This window comes from Emys orbicularis, chromosome 1 (genome assembly GCF_028017835.1).
Source record: "Emys orbicularis isolate rEmyOrb1 chromosome 1, rEmyOrb1.hap1, whole genome shotgun sequence".
NCBI classification, from domain to species: Eukaryota; Metazoa; Chordata; order Testudines; family Emydidae; genus Emys; species Emys orbicularis.
The window spans coordinates 146,769,646-146,788,220 of NC_088683.1; the positions used below are offsets into that span (position 1 = coordinate 146,769,646).

General features: G+C 49.2%; 1 protein-coding gene and 1 long non-coding RNA gene across 2 annotated transcripts in view; one reads left to right on the top strand and one right to left on the bottom strand.

Annotated features, from left to right (window-relative positions):
• The window catches only part of LOC135873059 (alpha-2-macroglobulin-like), a 1,316,454-nt gene that overhangs the window by 1,249,173 nt on the left and 48,706 nt on the right, over nt 1-18,575 (bottom strand). The gene's annotated exons all lie outside the window — the stretch shown is intronic.
• Nucleotides 6,836-17,861, top strand: LOC135873067 (uncharacterized). The gene is made up of 3 exons (XR_010561071.1): nt 6,836-6,932; nt 7,606-7,776; nt 17,448-17,861. It is a non-coding gene; the product is annotated as an uncharacterized LOC135873067 (long non-coding RNA).

An 18,575-nucleotide genomic window follows, 5' to 3' on the forward strand; every position in this document is an offset into this window, starting at 1 on the left:
ATCAGCTATCACGTCTAGGAAAATCTGAGCCCTATTATTATTACTAGCATTTGTTCCCCAATCTATATCCGGGAAGTTAAAGTCTCCCATGATTACACAGTTCCTATTAGTATTTACTTCCCTAAAAACATTAAAGAGTTCTCTGTCCATATCCAGGCTAGATCCCGGCGGTCTATAGCACACCCCAAGCACTATCCCAGGGGAGGCTCTAGTAGGTTTTTTACCCAATGTGAGTATTGCCCAGACAGACTCCGTCTTATCCATTCCATCACTTATTATTTCTTTACAGTTTACCTCATTATTGACATACAATGCTACTCCCCCACCTTTACCTTTGTTCCGGTCGTTCCTAAACAGCACATACCCTTCCATACCTGTACTCCAGTCATGACTACCGTTCCACCATGTTTCGGTTATTCCTATGATATCTGGTCTCATTTCTCGGACCAGGAGCTCCAATTCCTCCATTTTGTTACCTAGGCTTCTCGCATTGGTGTATAAACATCTTAATTTATGCCGTTTAGCCTCCCTCACATTAGTTTTCCAATTTGGTATGGACACCGTACCGCCAGTATGACCTATTAGTCTAGTATCCATCCCCCCCGTCTTCCTTATGTCCAATCTCTTCCCCCCGGCTATATCAGTTCTTGTCTCGTCACCCTCCTTCTCAATGTTGTAATCTGGCGTGGAGATTAAGTGGACATCTCCCAACCGTCTCCCCCGAATTCCTAGTTTAAAACTCTTTTGATGAGATGAGCCAGTCTCCCTCCCAGAAGTCTATTTCCTTCCCTACTTAGGTGAAGTCCATCCCGTGAGAACAGTTGTCTGTCCCCGAAAGCCTCCCAGTGGCCATACATCCCAAAGCCCTCCTTATAGCACCACTCCCTTAGCCAACTATTTATCATCACAATCCTGTCAGCCCTCTGCTGCCCTTCTCTAGGAACAGGCAGAATCCCACTGAAAATGATCTGAGCCTCGATTTCCTTAAGCGTCTTCCCCAGCCTGGCATAATCTCCCTTGATTCTCTCTAGCGAGAACCTAGCCGTGTCATTCGTTCCTACGTGAAGGATGATCAAGGGGTTCTTACCCGCTCCTTTTAGGATCCTTTTCAACCGCAGGTCCGCATCCCGTATCTTAGCGCCCGGTAGACAGCACACCCTTCTGTTCTCTGGGTCCGCCCTGGTCACAGGACTGTCTAACCTCCTCAGTAAGGAGTCCCCAATCACATAAACCTGCCTTTGCCTGGTGACAGTGCGATCTACTAATCTATCCCCTGTTCCCTCTAGTCGCAACCCCTGTCCATTCCTGTTTTCCCTTATAGTCCCCCTTATGCCATCCTGTATACTCTCGGGGCCCAGATTTGGTGCTGTCTCCATCAACTCCTCCCCTCTTTCTATGGGACTAGCTAGTTAAAGACATATGGGCTGGATGAATGGAGTATAAAGTGGATAGAAAACTGGCTAGATCATCGGGCTCAACAGGTAGTGATCAATGGCTCCATGTCTAGTTGGCAGCCGGTATCAAGCGGAGTGCCCCAAGGGTCGGTCCTGCGGCCGGTTTTATTCAATATCTTCATTAATGATCTGGAGGATGGCGTGGATTGCACCCTCAGCAAGTTTGGAGATGACACTAAACTGGGAGGAGTGGTAGATACACTGGAGGGTAGGAATAGGATACAGAGGGACCTAGACAAATTAGAGGATTGTGCCAAAAGAAATCTGATGAGGTTCAACAAAGACAAATGCAGAGTCCTGCACTTAGGACGGAAGAATCCCATGCACTGCTACAGACTAGGAACCGAGTGGCTAGGCAGCAGTTCTGCAGAAAAGGACTTAGGGGTTACAGTGGATGAGAAGCTGGATATGAGTCAACAGTGTGCCCTTGTTGCCAAGAAGGCTAACAGCATTTTGGGCTGTATAAGTAGAAGCATTGCCAGCAGATTGAGGAACATGATCATTCCCTTCTATTCGGCATTGGTGAGGCCTCATCTGGAATACTGTGTCCAGTTTTGGGCCCCACACTACAAGAAGGATGTGGAAAAATTGCAAAAAGTCCAGCGGAGGGCAACAAAAATAATTAGGGGGCTGGAGCACATGATTTATGAGGCGAGGCTGAGGGAACTGGGATTATTTAGTCTGGAGACGAGAAGAATGAGGGGAGATTTGATAGCTGCTTTCAACTACCTGAAAGGGGGTTCCAAAGAGGATGGATCTAGACTGTTCTCCGTGGTAGCAGATGACAGAAAAAGGAGTAATGGTCTCAAGTTGCAGTTGGGGAGGTTTAGGTTGGATATTAGGAAAAACTTTTTCACTAGGAGGGTGGTGAAGCACTGGAATGGGTTACCTAGGGAGGTGGTGGTATCTCCTTCTGTAGAGGTTTTTAAGGTCAGGCTTGACAAAGCCCTGGCTGGGATGATTTAGTTGGGGATTGGTCCTGCTTTGAGCAGGGAGTTGGACTAGATGACCTCCTGAGCTCCCTTTCAACCCTGATAATCTATGATTCTATGATTCTAAGTAATCCATGCCCTATCACCCACTCCCAGCTTCTGGAAAACAGAGGCTAGGGACACTTCAGAGCATGGTTTTGCACCACCTTTTCAAAATGCAAAAACAGGACATTTTCAGGAGCCCCATCCACTCTTTGGAGCCGCCTCCTCCTCCTCTTTCCCCCAAGACCCTCACCCCTGGTCAGGCTGGAAGCCAGAGCTGGGTCATTGTAAAGAGCCACCCAGGGAGCCTGAGCCATGGTGGAGAGCCCTGGACCCTCCACCTGCCCTGGGCAGGATGCCCAAGAGCAGCCCTGGCCTGTCTCCCCACCCCCCGGGGACAGATGCTGTCTCAGAGTCATTCAGCCTGGGACTGGAAATGTACATTTCAGGACTGTCTTGCATGATTAGGGACAGGGGTTAACCTTCCCCAACTGAGGGCCTTACAAATGTCAGCAGCGTTTGGGCTCCAGGGGGTGGCAAGATCCTCTGAGCTACATTCCCTGGGTCACTTCCTATCACTTCTTCTAGATTCAGATAAGAAAAAAAAACAATAAAAGAAGGTAACCCAAACCTGCCAGCCCTGTCTGGGCTCTGCATACAGTCTTGTCCCCTCTGGGAGGCTTCTCCAGCTCCTTTTGGTGCTAGATGACCTTCTGGATAGTCTGCACTCCTCCCCAGTCTCTCCCTTCTGAGCTGGGTTGTTCCATTTTTAACCCTGTCTCCATTTGGAGCATGTTGTGCATAATTGGAGGGTTGGGCCTAGCTGGGCCCAGTATAGTCCTTTAGTCCCTTCCATCCCAGTATGGGGTTTGTACCCCATCACAAAACCATTGGATGAAAGCTCAATCCATTGCAGCCAGCTAGTTTGCCTGTTGCTGTGTGAATTAGGATCCGGACTGGCTAGCCATGGTTAAACTGCCAGGTTGGTATCAGGATGGGCAGGGGAAATTGGAAAAAGAAGGGTCTTCTTCCTAAAAGGTAAAGTCCTGAAGAGAGAAGGTCAAGATTGGAGAGAGGGCACACTTCTGTCCAGTCCATGCACAGGGCCAAGTCCTAGGGGAAGTGCAGCTGGTGTGTTTGACTCACTTTGGTCCCGATCCAGCAGTGGTAGCTGAGGGTGCTCAGCCCCTCACAGGATCCTCTCAACGCCTTGTGGGATTGTGTCCTTATTTGGGGGACCCTCCCTTGCTGAACTCAATGTTCTGGAACGGCCCAGACTATCCGCAGGCAACCTGAACTCTTCATTTATGACAGGTTCTTTTGCCATTTAATTCTACTCAAAGTCTGCTCTGACAAAGCCTTGGCTGGGATGATTTTGTTGGCATTGGTCCTGCTTTGAGCAGGGGGTTGGACTAGATGACCTCCTGAGATTTCTTCCAACCCTAATATTCTATGATTTTACCCACGATCTCAGAACAGCGCTACAACTTGGGGCAGGGAGATAGTCACCTGTGTTTGCTTTTTAATTGTCATCAGAAAGCCCCAGATTGAGCACTGCTGGATTGACTGAGGCAGTTCACAACTCTTGGAGCTACTGTTTCACTGACATCAATGGAAGCCTCAAGCAGCATCAAGAGAAATGATCCCCCTGGAGCTGGCAATAATCACTAGGGCTTATCTGCTCTCCAACTGCATTCACTGAATTAGGTGTAGCTGTACTGAATGGTGGAGAAATACATGGGAGCAGCTTGGGAGAGCTGTGGTTGTAATATGAGGAGATCTGGAGATTAGTTTGAGGAGCATCAGAGAGCTGTGATATGAGGAGATCTGGACCTGAACGGCCCCATGTGTGTTATCAAAGGAAAGATGTGCATATGGAGCTTGAGGTTGAAGTTGGCATCACTTGTGTAGGCTGTGTCAGGACCAGGGCGCTGGGTTCATCTTGTCATGACAGGCCCTTGTTTTCAGTGTAATGCAAGCTACTTCCTGCTGGACAGAACGGTGGCCCCCCAATCCACTCAAGTCTATGACATCAAAAGTTTGTTTAAAGGACAAACAAACAAACAAACAAAAAGGCAGGAAACCATTTTTGATTTTCAACAGCCAGGTTGCTTTCAATATTCTCCCAAGGCTGCCAATAGCATCTGCAACAAGAAGGCAAGGAAAAGTGCTTCAAAAAGATACTGATCTTAATTATGAATTTCCATGGTTTATTCTATTTGGAATGTCAACCATAATGTATCATGTCCAGTTTGTGGTTTTGGATTTTTTTAAATTTTGTGTTACAAAACTACAACATTGTTTTGTGCTTTTTTTAATCCTCTGAATTCTCTACTTTTCTAATAATAAAAAAAAAAAGAGCAATTCCAGCATCCTGGCAAGGGATTTAACATTCTGATCATTGATATGAACCAGGGCCGGCTCCAGGCACCAGGCAACCAAGCTGGTGCTTGGGGCGGCACCTGGAGGGGGGGCGGCGCGGCGCTCGGGCCGCGGGGGAGAGCGGGGCCACAGCCGGGCTCGCCGCCCTCCCCCCGGCGCTCTGGCCGCCCTCCCCCCCCTGCGCCCTCCCCCCGACTGCCCTGCGCTCTGGCCGCCGGGGGGAGAGCCGAGCCCCAGCCGGGGCTCGCCGCCCTCTCCCCGGCGCTCTGGCCGCCCTCCCCCCCCCCCTGCGCCCTCCCCCCGGCTGCCGGGGGGAGAGCCGAGCCCCAGCCGGGGCTCGCCGCCCTCTCGCCTCCCTGCCCCCGGCGCTCTGGCCGCCGGGGGTGGGGGGGGAGAGCCGAGCCCCCGCCGGAGCTCGCCGCCCCCCCCGGGCTCCGCCCCCCCCCGCGGGGGGGGCGGCCGGAGGCTTTTGTGCCTGGGGCGGCAAAAAAGCCAGAGCCGGCCCTGATATGAACCTTCAGCTCTACCTCCAGCTTAACAACATTTTCTGAATATGGAGTGTCCTTAACACGTCCACTCCTCTCTGGTGTGCCTAGACAGAGAGGTCACTGGACATCCTTGTGGGGCTGGCTATGGCTGCATAAGCTGTTAGCGGACTCTGCAGAGCTAGCACTGCACCAATCCCAGACATCCTGGATTTGCTGCTACCTCTCTTCTCCCCATGCCAGGGCAAAGTGAGCATGTGCCAAGGCATGTGTGTGTCTCTGGAGCAGCCCAGTAGGGAGGGAGAGAGGCAACAGCAAAACAAATAGTTGGTTTTGGAGGTCAGTGCATCCAGGTTGGATGTGGAAAGACAAAGAGGCAGGGAGGGGGTTCTCCACTGAGGAGAAGGTAGGAAGGAACTGGGGGTTGTTTGAGCCCCACCACTTCATAGGGCTCAATGGGGCCGCATGCTTGCCGCGCTCCAGCCCGGGGAGCAGAGCCGCTGGACTTGCCGCGCTCCGGCCCGGGGAGCGGAGCCGCAGGCACCTCGGGGAGCGGGGCTGGGGGCACTAGGAACCGGACACACTGATTGGCCAATTCATTCTACACAGGGAACACTATTGCGGCGCAGCCAGATTGGAACTGGTGACCTGGAAGTGAAAAGACCAAACTCCATTTCCCAAGCCATCCAGGGGAGTGGGGCTGCGGGGCTTGCCTGCTTCGGCCGGGGGAGCGCAGGACCGAGCGCGGCAAGCCCCCGTCCCCACTCCCCGAGGTGCCCGCGGTCCCGTTCCCACGGCCGGAGCGGGGCAAGTCCTGCGGCTCCGCTCCCCCGGCCGGAGCGCCCGAAGTCCACTGTGAAATGCTTTGAGATCCAGGGCTGTAAAATGCCACATGAGTGCTAAGTACTACAGGATATGGCATCTAAACCATTAGTAGCCCCATTATATTTTCTGATACTTCCTTGTTTAGATTTTAAGTCAGTTGTGAGCTTGTGAAAGGCTCTGGACCAATGAACCCTGGAGAATGAAATCTTTATCATCCTCTGAAAAGAGGCAGCATTGCAACTTTCCCCTCATTTTCCCCTATACACAAGCTGAGTCAGACTCCAGTCAGTCCTTTGGCCATTCTGCAGAAACCACAAAGGAAGCACTAACTGAGGCAAACCATGATGTGGAGACTTGTCCCACTAGGAACTGGACACACTGATTGGCCAATTCATTCTACACAGGGGACACTATTGAGGTGCAGCCAGATTGGAACTGGTGACCTGGAAGTGAAAAGACCATACCCCAGGGGAATGGGACCGCGGGTCTTGCCGCGCTCCGGCCGGGGGAGCGCAGGACCGAGCGCGGCAAGCCCCCCGTCCCCGCTCCCCCGGCCGGAGCGCGGCGATCCTCCGGTCCTGCTTCCCCAGACGGAGCACGGCAAGCCACCGTCCCCGCTCCCCGAGGTGCCCGCGGTCCCTCTCCCCCGGCAGGAGCGCCGGAAGTCCCGCGGCCCCATTCCCCCGGGCCGGAGCGCCGGAAGTCCCGCGGCTTCGCTCCCCGGCTTATATCTACACGCTTTAATGAGAAAAATATGGTTGCTGATTTTTGCTCCCATGCACTCTGCAGTGCCAGCACAGCTCAGAGAGAAGGTGATGGAGTCTATTCCTTCTTGTGCATCATCACTAGAAATCATTACTAAGTTCCAGCCAGTTACAGTTGTGCAAACCTACTGCAAGAAATGGGATTGCACAGATGTCACCAAGGGCCTGCACTGTTCGTATTATTGATGAGGATGTTCAAGAACGAGACAACCCAGCTTGTCGCTAAGATCCCAGGGCAAGTTTGTGGAGCTAGAAATTTGAAAAGGAATCTGGAATTGTTGGGAAAGAATAAACATGGAGCCCTGCTACCATTTTTACAGAGTCACTTTTCAGAGAACCATACTACAGTAGAGGCGGTTTTCTCATAAAGTTGGAGCATACTTGTACTGTGTACATTGGAGGACATTTCTGAGGTGGTCTGTTAAAGCAGGTGGTTGCATAATAAGGGTGGTCTCTTCTTCACTGTGTTTTCTCTCTCGTGGTGCTCCAAAGCCGCTGTTAGTCCACTGTGTATTGAGAGGCTGAGCATGTGAGTCTAATACAGCCTGAAGTATCCCAGGACAGTTTTCTTACTGACCTGTAGCACTTCTTGCACCTCTGTTGAAGGGCAAAGGTTCCAGCTTGGAGTTTGCTCACTCCTGGTAATTGCCAGTGGTGACACAGGATTTTACACCTCCGAGACGTTTCCTTGTGCTCACCTGATTTCCTCCCCTCCCACCAGGTATACAATCAGCTCCGTGTGCAAGAGTGTTATGGCTATTACTACAATGGGTTCAACCTGGAAGATGACGACAAAGAGCCGGGCATCCCAGTCACAGACACCTTTTTCAATGGCTTATACTATGTGCCTGTGGATGTTACTCATGACGGGGACGTCTATGGTGTGTTCAGGGTACGTCTTCTGAATGTTTCCCCAATGTTGCTGTCATTGTATTGGCTCCAGAAAAGGTACAGCAGAGGAGGGAAAAGTTGTAGAAGGATTATGTCTCAGATTTTAAAGCCCTGCTCAGGCAATGGCTCTCCACTATTAGGGGGAGGGTGGATTCACTGGAAATGTCTGCCATATCTCAGGGGGTCCTCCGTTCTCCCCCTGCAGTGACTTTTGTTTAGACTGACCCCTGAATTATGCTCAGTTATATTTATTGTGGTTGAGACCACAGTGTGGTAGCCATTTTCTAAAGAAGACACAATACCTGTTCCTAAGAGTGTGCAGTCTCAAAGACAACTGATAACTTCTACTCAATGTGTAGCAGTTGTCAAAAAGGCTAACAGAATATTAGGAATTTTTGATAGAAAATAAGACAGAAAATACCATGATGTAACTATATATAAATCCATGATCTGCCCACACCTTGAATACTGTGTCCAGTTCTGGTCACTCCATCTCAAAAAGTATATAATGGAACTGGAAAAGATTCAGAAAAGGACAACAAAGATAATCAAGGGTATGGAATGGCTTCTGTCCAAGGAGAGAATAAAAAGATTATGTCTGCTCAGCTTAGAAAAGAGATATGACAGAAGTCTATAAAATCATGAATGGTGTGGACAAAGTGAATAGAAAAGTATTATTTAGCCCCTTCACACAATACAAAAAACAGGGGCCCTCTAATGATATTAATAGGCAGCAGGTTAAATACAAACAAGAGGAAGTATTTTTTCACACAGCACACACCTAACCTGTGGAACTCATTGTCAAAGGATGTTGTGATGGCCAAAAGTATAACTGCATTCAAAAGAGAATTGGATCAGTTCATGGAGGATAGGATAGGTCCATCAATGGCTATTAGCCAAGATGGTCAGGGACACAACTCAGTGCTGAGGGAAAGCCCTAAAACTCCGACTACCAGAAGTTGGGAGGATCTGTCAAGGCTGTATCCCCACTTTGAACTTTAGGGTACAAATGTAGGGGCCTGCATGAGGACTTCTAAGCTTAACTACCAGCTTAGTTCTGGTCCGCTGCCACCATTCCCTACCCTGGGAAGCTTTTAGAAACCTTTCACCAATTCCCTGGTGAATACAGATCCAAACTCCTTGGATCTTAAACAAGGAGAAATTGACCCTTCCCTCCTCCTTCCTTTCACCAACTCCTGGTGAATACAGATCCAACCCCCCTTTGGATCTTAACACAAGGAGAAATCAATCAGGTTCTTAAAAAGAAGGCTTTTAATTAAAGAAAAAGGTAAAAATCATCTCTGTAAAATCAGTATGGAAAATAACTTTACAGGGTAATCAAACTTAAAGAGCTCAGAGGACTCCCCTCTGTCTTAGGTTCAAAGTGTAGCAAACAAAGATAAACACTCTAGTAAAAGGTACATTTACAAGTTGAGAAAACAAAGTAAATCTAAGACGCCTTGCCTGGCTTTTACTTACAATTTTGAAATAAGAGAGACTTGTTTAGAAAGATGGGGAGAACCTGGATTGATGTCTGGTCCCTCTCAGTCCCAAGAGCGAACCACCCCTTAAAACAAAGAGCACACACAAAAGCCTTTCCCCCCCCCCCAAGATTTGAAAGTATCTTGTCCCCTTATTGGTCCTCTGGGTCAGGTGTCAGCCAGGTTACCCGAGCTTCTTAACCCTTTACAGGTAAAAGGATTTTGGAGTCTCTGACCAGGAGGGATTTTAGTACTGTACACAGGAGAGCTGTTACCCTTCCCTTTATAGTTATGACACGCCCCCCAAATCACAGATAGTGTTGGACGTTCGGTTCCACACTGGCTGTGATTTCTTCCTGGAGTTCTAGGAGAAAAGAGAGTTAACAAGACACATGTACCTTTAGACATACTACTGATTATATAAAAACTAACAATATCTTTCATTACAAGAACAATTCTTAACCAGTTAACTCTGGGAAACTTTGCCAGGAGAGTGCATCAGCCACTTTGTTAGAAGCTCCCGAAATGTGTTGTATTTCAAAATCAAAATCTTGGAGAGCTAAACTCCACCGAAGAAGTTTTTTGTTATTTCCCTTGGCGGTATGAAGCCACTGTGGCGCAGCACGGTCTGTTTGTAGTTGGAAACGCCGTCCCCAAACATATGGGCGTAGCTTTTCCAGCGCGTACACAATGGCGAAGCATTCCTTTTCGCTGATTGACCAGTGGCTTTCCCTCTCAGACAGTTTCTTGCTGAGAAACACGACAGGGTGGAATTCTTGATCCGGTCCTTCCTGCATTAAAACTGCTCCCACGCCTCGCTCGGAAGCATCTGTGGTTACTAGGAACGGTTTGTCAAAGTCTGGGGCCCTTAGCACAGGGTCAGACATGAGTGTTGCCTTAAGCTGGTTAAAGGCCTTTTGACACTCATCAGTCCACTGAACTGCATTTGGCTGTTTCTTTCTGGTTAGGTCTGTCAGTGGGGCGGCGATTTGGCTGTAGTGTGGTACAAATCGCCTATAATATCCGGCCAAGCCTAAGAAGGATTGGACCTGTTTCTTTGACTTTGGAACCGGCCACTTTTGGATAGCATCCACTTTGGCCTGTAGGGGATTTATAGTTCCTTGACCCACCTGGTGCCCCAGGTACATCACTCTGTTTTGGCCTATTTGACACTTTTTAGCCTTAACAGTTAGTCCTGCCTGCCGGATGCGCTCGAAGACTTTTTCCAGGTGCTCCAGGTGTTCTGTCCATGAATCAGAAAAAATGGCCACATCATCGAGGTAGGCAATTGCAGATTCTCCCAATCCCGCTAAGAGACCATCTACAAGTCTTTGGAAGGTGGCGGGTGCATTTTGCAACCCGAAAGGAAGTACATTGAATTCATACACCCCTGCCTGGGTGACGAAGGCTGACCTTTCCTTAGCGGGTTCATCTAGTGGTACTTGCCAGTACCCCTTGGTTAAGTCTAAAGTAGAGATGAATTGGGCATGTCCCAATTTCTCCAATAGCTCATCTGTGCGTGGCATTGGATAGTTGTCAGGACGAGTTACAGCATTTAGCTTATGGTAGTCCACGCAAAAGCGTATTTCCCCATCTGGTTTGGGAACTAGAACCACTGGAGATGCCCATGCACTGGTAGAGGGGCGGATTATACCCACCTGTAGCATGTCCTGGATCTCCCTTTGTATAGCAGCTTGGGCATGAGGTGACTCCCGGTAGGGTGGGGTTCTAATTGGGTGAGCATTACCTGTGTCAATGGAGTGGTATGCCCATTCGGTCCGTCCTGGAGTGGCTGAGAAAATCGGTGCAAAGCTTGTGCACAGCTCCTTGATCTGCTGTCGCTGCAGACGTCCCAGGGTCGTGGAGAGGTTCACCTCTTCCACGCCACCATTCCTTTTTCCTTCGTAGTAGACACCTGCAGGCCACTCCGCGTCATCTGTTTCCTGGGCTGTAAACTGGCAAACGTTTAATTCTCTGGAATAAAAGGGCTTAAGAGAATTAACATGGTATACCTTAGGCTTTATGTTGGAGGTGGGGGAGGCTATGAGATAGTTAACAGCTCCTAGGCGCTCCTGGACCGTGAATGGTCCTTCCCACGACGCTTCCATTTTATGGGCCTGGAGTGCCTTTAAGACCATGACTTGGTCTCCTACTTTGAAGGACCGTTCTCTGGAATGTTTATCATACCAGGCCTTTTGCTCTTCCTGAGCATCCTTTAGGTTTTCTTTAGCAAGGGCTAAAGAGTGTCGGAGGGTGCTTTGTAGGTTGCTTACAAAGTCTAGAATGTTAGGTCCTGGAGAAGGCGTAAACCCCTCCCATTGTTGCTTCACCAACTGTAATGGCCCCTTAACCTCGCGGCCATACACAAGTTCGAATGGTGAAAACCCTAAACTGAGATGTGGTACCGCCCTGTAGGCAAAAAGCAACTGCTGCAACACTAGGTCCCAATCATTGGAGTGTTCATTTACGAATTTACGTATCATGGTCCCCAAAGTTCCATTAAACCTCTCCACCAGACCATTGGTTTGATGGTGATGAGGGGTGGCAACCAAGTGATTCACCCCATGAGCTTCCCACAGGTTTTTCATGTTCCCTGCCAGGAAATTAGTTCCCGAATCTGTAAGTATGTCGGAGGGCCACCCTACCCTGGCAAAAATGTCTGCTAATGCCTGGCACACACTGTTAGCCCTGGTGTTGCTTAAGGGTACAGCTTCCGGCCATCGGGTAGCGAAATCCATGAAAGTCAGTACGTACTGCTTTCCTCTGGGTGTCTTCTTTGGGAAAGGACCCAGAATATCCACAGCTACTCGCTGAAATGGGACCTCAATTATGGGTAGTGGCTGGAGAGGGACTTTAACCTGGTCTTGGGGCTTTCCCACTCGTTGGCACACCTCACAAGACCGGACATAATTAGCAACGTCCTTGCCCATTCCCTCCCAGTGGAAGGACTTCCCCAACCGGTCTTTGGTTCTGTTCACCCCAGAATGGCCACTGGGATGATCATGGGCTAAGTTTAAGAGCTTTACCCGATACTTAGTGGGAACTACCAACTGTCTTTGAGGATGCCACTCTTCCTGGTGCCCACCAGAAAGAGTCTCCTTGTATAAAAGTCCTTGTTCTACAACAAATCGGGATCGGTTAGAAGAGCTGAGAGGCGGTGGGGTGCTCCGTGCCGCCGCCCAAGCTTTCTGAAGGCTGTCATCTGCTTCCTGCTCGGCCTGGAACTGTTCCCTTGATGCTGGAGACATCAGTTCCTCCTTGGACTGTGGACTGAGGCTTGGTCCCTCTGGAAGCGATGCAGGTGCTGGGGCTGTTTCCATTGACTGTGAACCGCTGTCCGCTGGTGCACTATGTGGTATTTCAGGCTCTGGCTGAGCCTCTTGGGTAGGGTTATCTGCTGCTTCCGCCAGTTTAGGCTCGCTGGTGCCCTCTGGCATTGGAGTTGTAGACGGGTTTGCAAGCGCTGGACTCAGTGCTGGCAATGGTTCTGGTGCTGGCTGCGTTGCCAGTTCCGGTTCTGGGACTGGCTTTGGCTGGGTCTCTGGGATTGGATCCACTACGGCTGTTGCAGTCGTTGGCAGGAGATCCGGTTCCACCACCGTTGTTTGGGTCTCTGGTAACACAGACGGGGCCCTGGTGGACGGCTCAGGAACAGGGATGGGGGTGGAAGCTTGCTTAGCCTGGCTGCGGGTGACTATTCCCACCCTCTTGGCTAGCTTCACATGGTTGGCCAAGTCTTCCCCCAGCAGCATGGGGATGGGATAATTGTCATAGACTGCAAAAGTCCACATTCCTGACCAGCCCTTGTACTGGACATGCAACTTGGCTGTAGGCAAGGTTACAGACTGTGACACGAAGGGTTGAATTGTCACTGTAGCCTCCGGGTTGATGAGTTTGGGGTCCACTAGGGATTGGTGGATAGTTGACACTTGTGCCCCAGTGTCCCTCCAAGTGATAACCTTCTTTCCGCCCACTCTCAAGGTTTCCCTTCGCTCCGAGGGTATGAGAGAGGCATCTGGGTCTGGGGATCTTTGGTGTGATTGGGGTGTAATGAACTGTAATCGGTTGGGGTTCTTGGGGCAGTGAGCCTTTATATGCCCCAGTTCATTACATTTAAAACATCGCCCTGCTAAGGTATCTCCGGGGCGATGTTGGTTGATGGAGACTGGTGTGGTGGGGTGAGAAGGCGTCTGGGGTTTCCCTTGGGATGTGGGTGGGGCCTTGGGTTGTCCCCGGTGATAAGGTTTTGTTTCGGCTTGCCCCTTCTGATATTCGCTCCAACTGCTACTAGCTTTTTTCTTTTCTGTCACCTCCACCCATTTGGCTCCAATCTCCCCCGCCTCGGTTACAGTTTTGGGCTTCCTATCTAGGATGTACCTTTCTATTTCCTCAGGAACACCCTCTAAAAACTGCTCCATTTTTACTAGGGAAAGCAGATCTTCCAGAGATTTAACATTTGCTCCTGATACCCAGGCATCACAATTTTTGTCAATGTGGTAGGCATGCCGGGTAAATGACACATCTGGGTTCCACCTTAGGGCTCTGAACCGCTGACGGGCATGCTCGGGTGTTAGCCCCATTCTGAGTCTGGCCTTGTTTTTAAAAAGTTCATAACTGTTCATGTGTTCCTTAGGCATTTCAGCCGCCACCTCTGCTAAGGGTCCACTGAGCTGCGGCCTCAGCTCTACCATGTACTGGTCTGCAGCGATGCTGTATCCAAGGCAGGCCCTTTCAAAATTTTCTAAGAAGGCCTCAGTATCATCGCCTGCCTTGTAGGTGGGGAATTTTCTGGGATGGGAAGTGGTACCTGGAGAGGAGTTGCTAGGATGGTCTGATGCCTCCTGCTTAGCCCTTGCTGCTTCCAGTTCATGCTTCCTTTCTTTTTCTCTCGCCTCCTCTTTGGCTTTTTCCAGCTCCATCTCTCTCTTGTGGGCCTCCTCTTGGGCCTCCTCTTTGGCTTTTTCTTCTCTTTTATGGGCCTCCTCTTTGGCCTCCTCTTCAAGTTTTTTAATTTGAAGCAGTCTCTGATGTTTTCTTTCATTTTCTTCTGCTTCTAGTTTGGCCAGTTCTATTTTGTTAGCTACTTCTTTGGTAGTCATTTTCCTGTTTTCTTGTGCTGGGTCACACCCCTCTGCAGTTGACTGAAACTGGGATGTACTTAGCTCTGGCTGCTGCTGAGTTAACAGAGACTTTTTAACAAGCTACTCCCGAGGATGTAAAAAGAAAAAAAAAAAAACAATTCAGCTTGTAAATTGCCTTTACCAGTCAAAGTTTGTTTGCTTATTTGAACACTTCTCTTAACAAAGGACCTTGTTAAAAAAACTTAACACCTCTGCCTTCAGGCAAGGAGAGATAAGATATGCATCTACCTTCAGCTCTGCTTTCCAAGCAGCTAGAAGGAAAAAAAAAATCTTACTGGCTTTTGGGTTTAAAATGATCTCCACCGCTGTGCCACCATGTCAAGGCTGTATCCCCACTTTGAACTTTAGGGTACAAATGTAGGGGCCTGCATGAGGACTTCTAAGCTTAACTACCAGCTTAGTTCTGGTCCGCTGCCACCATTCCCTACCCTGGGAAGCTTTTAGAAACCTTTCACCAATTCCCTGGTGAATACAGATCCAAACTCCTTGGATCTTAAACAAGGAGAAATTGACCCTTCCCCCCTCCTTCCTTTCACCAACTCCTGGTGAATACAGATCCAACCCCCCTTTGGATCTTAACACAAGGAGAAATCAATCAGGTTTTTAAAAAGAAGGCTTTTAATTAAAGAAAAAGGTAAAAATCATCTCTGTAAAATCAGTATGGAAAATAACTTTACAGGGTAATCAAACTTAAAGAGCTCAGAGGACTCCCCTCTGTCTTAGGTTCAAAGTGTAGCAAACAAAGATAAACACTCTAGTAAAAGGTACATTTACAAGTTGAGAAAACAAAGTAAATCTAAGACGCCTTGCCTGGCTTTTACTTACAATTTTGAAATAAGAGAGACTTGTTTAGAAAGATGGGGAGAACCTGGATTGATGTCTGGTCCCTCTCAGTCCCAAGAGCGAACCACCCCTTAAAACAAAGAGCACACACAAAAGCCTTCCCCCCCCCCCAAGATTTGAAAGTATCTTGTCCCCTTATTGGTCCTCTGGGTCAGGTGTCAGCCAGGTTACCCGAGCTTCTTAACCCTTTACAGGTAAAAGGATTTTGGAGTCTCTGACCAGGAGGGATTTTAGTACTGTACACAGGAGAGCTGTTACCCTTCCCTTTATAGTTATGACAGGATCACACTATAATTGCCCTATTCTATACACTCCCTAATAAGCTCTGGTATAGGCCAATATTGGAGACAGGATACTGGGCAAGATGGACCATGGTCTGACCCAGTATGGCAACTCTTACATTCTTACTAAAAAAATGAAAACTGGCAGGGGAAAGGTATGCAGCACACAAGTGGAATGGAGAGGGAGATAGCTGTTGGTTCCACTTTTAGCTTCTGTTTAGCACACATCAACCACCCACAGCAGCTCTAAAAGTTAGTGATTATTAGCTTGCTAATTCATTGTTGACATCATGGTAGCTGTGGGCCTTGAGGAAGGAACTGAATGACAAAAGTAATGACCTGGCTGAAATCCTAGCCGCACTGAAGTTAGTGGGAATTTTGCAGGATGGAGCACGGCAAGCCCCCAGCCCCGCTTCCCGGGCCGGAGCGCGGCAAGCACGCGGCCCCGTTCTCCCAGCCGGAGTGCCGGCCAGTGGAGCAGGGGCGTGGAGCCACGGGACTTGCCGCTCTCTGGCCGGGGGAGCGGGACCGCGGGCACCTCGGGGAGGGGGGTCGGGGGGCTTGCCGCGCTCCGGCCCGAGGAGCGGGGGAGCGGGGCCGCGGGCACTCAGGGGAGCGGGGACGGTGGCTTGGCGCGCTCGGTCCTGTGCTCCCCCGGCCGGAGCGCCTGCAGGAGCGCGTCAATCCTCCGGCCCCGCTCCCCCCGCTGGAGCACGGCAAACCCCGCGGCCTTGCTTCCCCGGCCGGAGCGCGACAAGCCCCGCAGCCCCGCTCCCCTGGCTGGAGCGGGATAATGGATAATGAACTTACACTGTCAAGTATCAGAGGGGTAGCCGTGTTAGTCTGAATCTGTAAAAAGCAACAGAGGGTCCTGTGGCACCTTTAAGACTAACAGAAGTATTGGAGCATAAGCTTTCGTGGGTGAATGCGTCAGAATTGCGTCTGATGAAGTGGGCATTCACCCACGAAAGCTTATGCTCCAATACTTCTGTTAGTCTTAAAGGTGCCACAGGACCCTCTGTTGCTTTTTACACTGGTCAGGCTTTTGACCAGGGCAAGACGGTACAGTTGTGGGGTGCAAGGTTGGGGAGCTGGGGGTAATTGGCAAGAGCCTCTCTATTGCTGGTTTATGGATGAGCCATCATTCATTCATCATTCATTCATTTGGGCGGGTGTCCATTTCTGTGTAAGTGCTGTGCCAATCAGAGGTTTGTAGCTTGACAACAGCATCAGTGTGAGAGGGATCAATGTGGGAGACCAGTGGGACAGAGGGCTCAGCAGTCACACAGTTCAGGTTACACCCCGAGGATCTTGTCACAGATAGTCTTCCCTAAAAAGTGGTGAGAGCATCACTTGATACTTTCAAACCTCAACTTGACAAACACTGCAGAATAGAGTGTGAAGCAGAGTCCTGCACTTAGCTGCAGAGGCAGCAAATAGAAGGTAGAACTGGACAAACTGTGACACTCAGATACCATAGTGAGGGGCTTACATGTAGGTAGATGAATGAGAGGAGCTAGTGGGACTCTCATATCTCCAGCTGCTGTGGTAGAAGGGCTGGAGTCCTGAAGGAGCAGCTCTGAAGGGAGTTATGTGCTCACCTCCTGTAGACTTTCAGTGGGAGTTGGGTACTTACTTCCCAGGCCTAGTCTACCATAGAAAATTGGGTTGGTTTCACTACATCCATCAGGGGGTGTAAAAAACATAGTTAAGTCAACAAAACCCCCGGTGTAGCCAGCACTAGGTCGATGGAACAATTCTTGTGTTGACCTAGCTATCATCTCTGAGGGAGGTGGATTACCTATGTGGCCAGGCGAACCCCTCTCGTCAGTGTAGGTAGCATCTACACAAAAGTGCTACAGTGGCACATTTATGTTGCTAGGTGCTAAAAGGCCATTACCTGCTTAATCAGAAATTCTCCAGCAGGGGACTTGTTTAAACAAGAATTTTTCAACTCACCTGAAGGACAGTTGGCAGCTCGAGTCGCCATGGAACTGCCTGACCCCATGACCCAGCAAAGACTTTTCCAGTACAAAGAAACAGTGACCTCCTCATCACCTCTCCTCCCCCATCTCTACTCATGGCAGCAAGATTGCTTGAAACACAATAGGAGCATCACTGAAGTGAGGGGAGTGGTCCTGGCCTGGAGGTTTTCCAGGCAGTACAGACTGTAGAAATCTTTTGGGTGAGAGAAACCTTTTTACTTATTAGCCTTGGTAAAGTTTAGGAATTAGTTTGTGTGTTTATCTATTTCTCTCATAAACTACTTTGATTTATATGTCCTATCACTTAAAATCTATCTTGTTCTAGTTAATAAACTTGTTTTACTGTTTTATCTAAGCCAGCGTGTTTGATTGAAGTGTTTGTGAAATCTCTACTCAGGTCAATGGGGCTGGTGCATATTCATTACCCTTTGTTGGAATGACAAACTAATTTATAAGCTTGTCTGGTCCAGCAGGCCCCTGAATGGTACAATACACACATTTGTGGGGGGGGGGGGCAAGGCTGGCACTGAGGAATATGCAGGTGTTACCCTATATCTAGTCAAGGATGGCTGTGAATAGCATTCATGTACTCAGCTGGGAGTGATTTAGCGGGCTGGTGGTTGTGAATGCTCAGAGTCTGGAGAGGTCTGTTATTCCCTAGCAAAGCAGTATAAAAAGCACCCTGGGCTGGAGAGTTCAGGGGACACAGCAGTTCAGGTTGTACCCTGGGGAATGGCACAGTGGCATAATGAGCACAACTTCTTCTGAGTGAGGTTTATACTTCAAATACTGGTGTAGTGATTTTAAGTGATAAATTCAAGGGTGGTGGCTGGAAACAGTAAAGAAAAGGTTAAACGTTTTTTTTTAAATTTTCTGTTTGCTTATTTGGGGAAAGGGAAATAGAAACAGAAAGGCATAAAATTGAGCAGCAGCAGTGAAGCAATTGCAAAGTTAGACATGTTCAGGTTAGAGGCAGAGAAAAAAGAGCAAGTGTCAATTAAAGGACACAGAGATAAAAATGAACTAGAAAGAGCTGGAGTTGAAGGAGAAGGAAATGACTGCTGCCTTA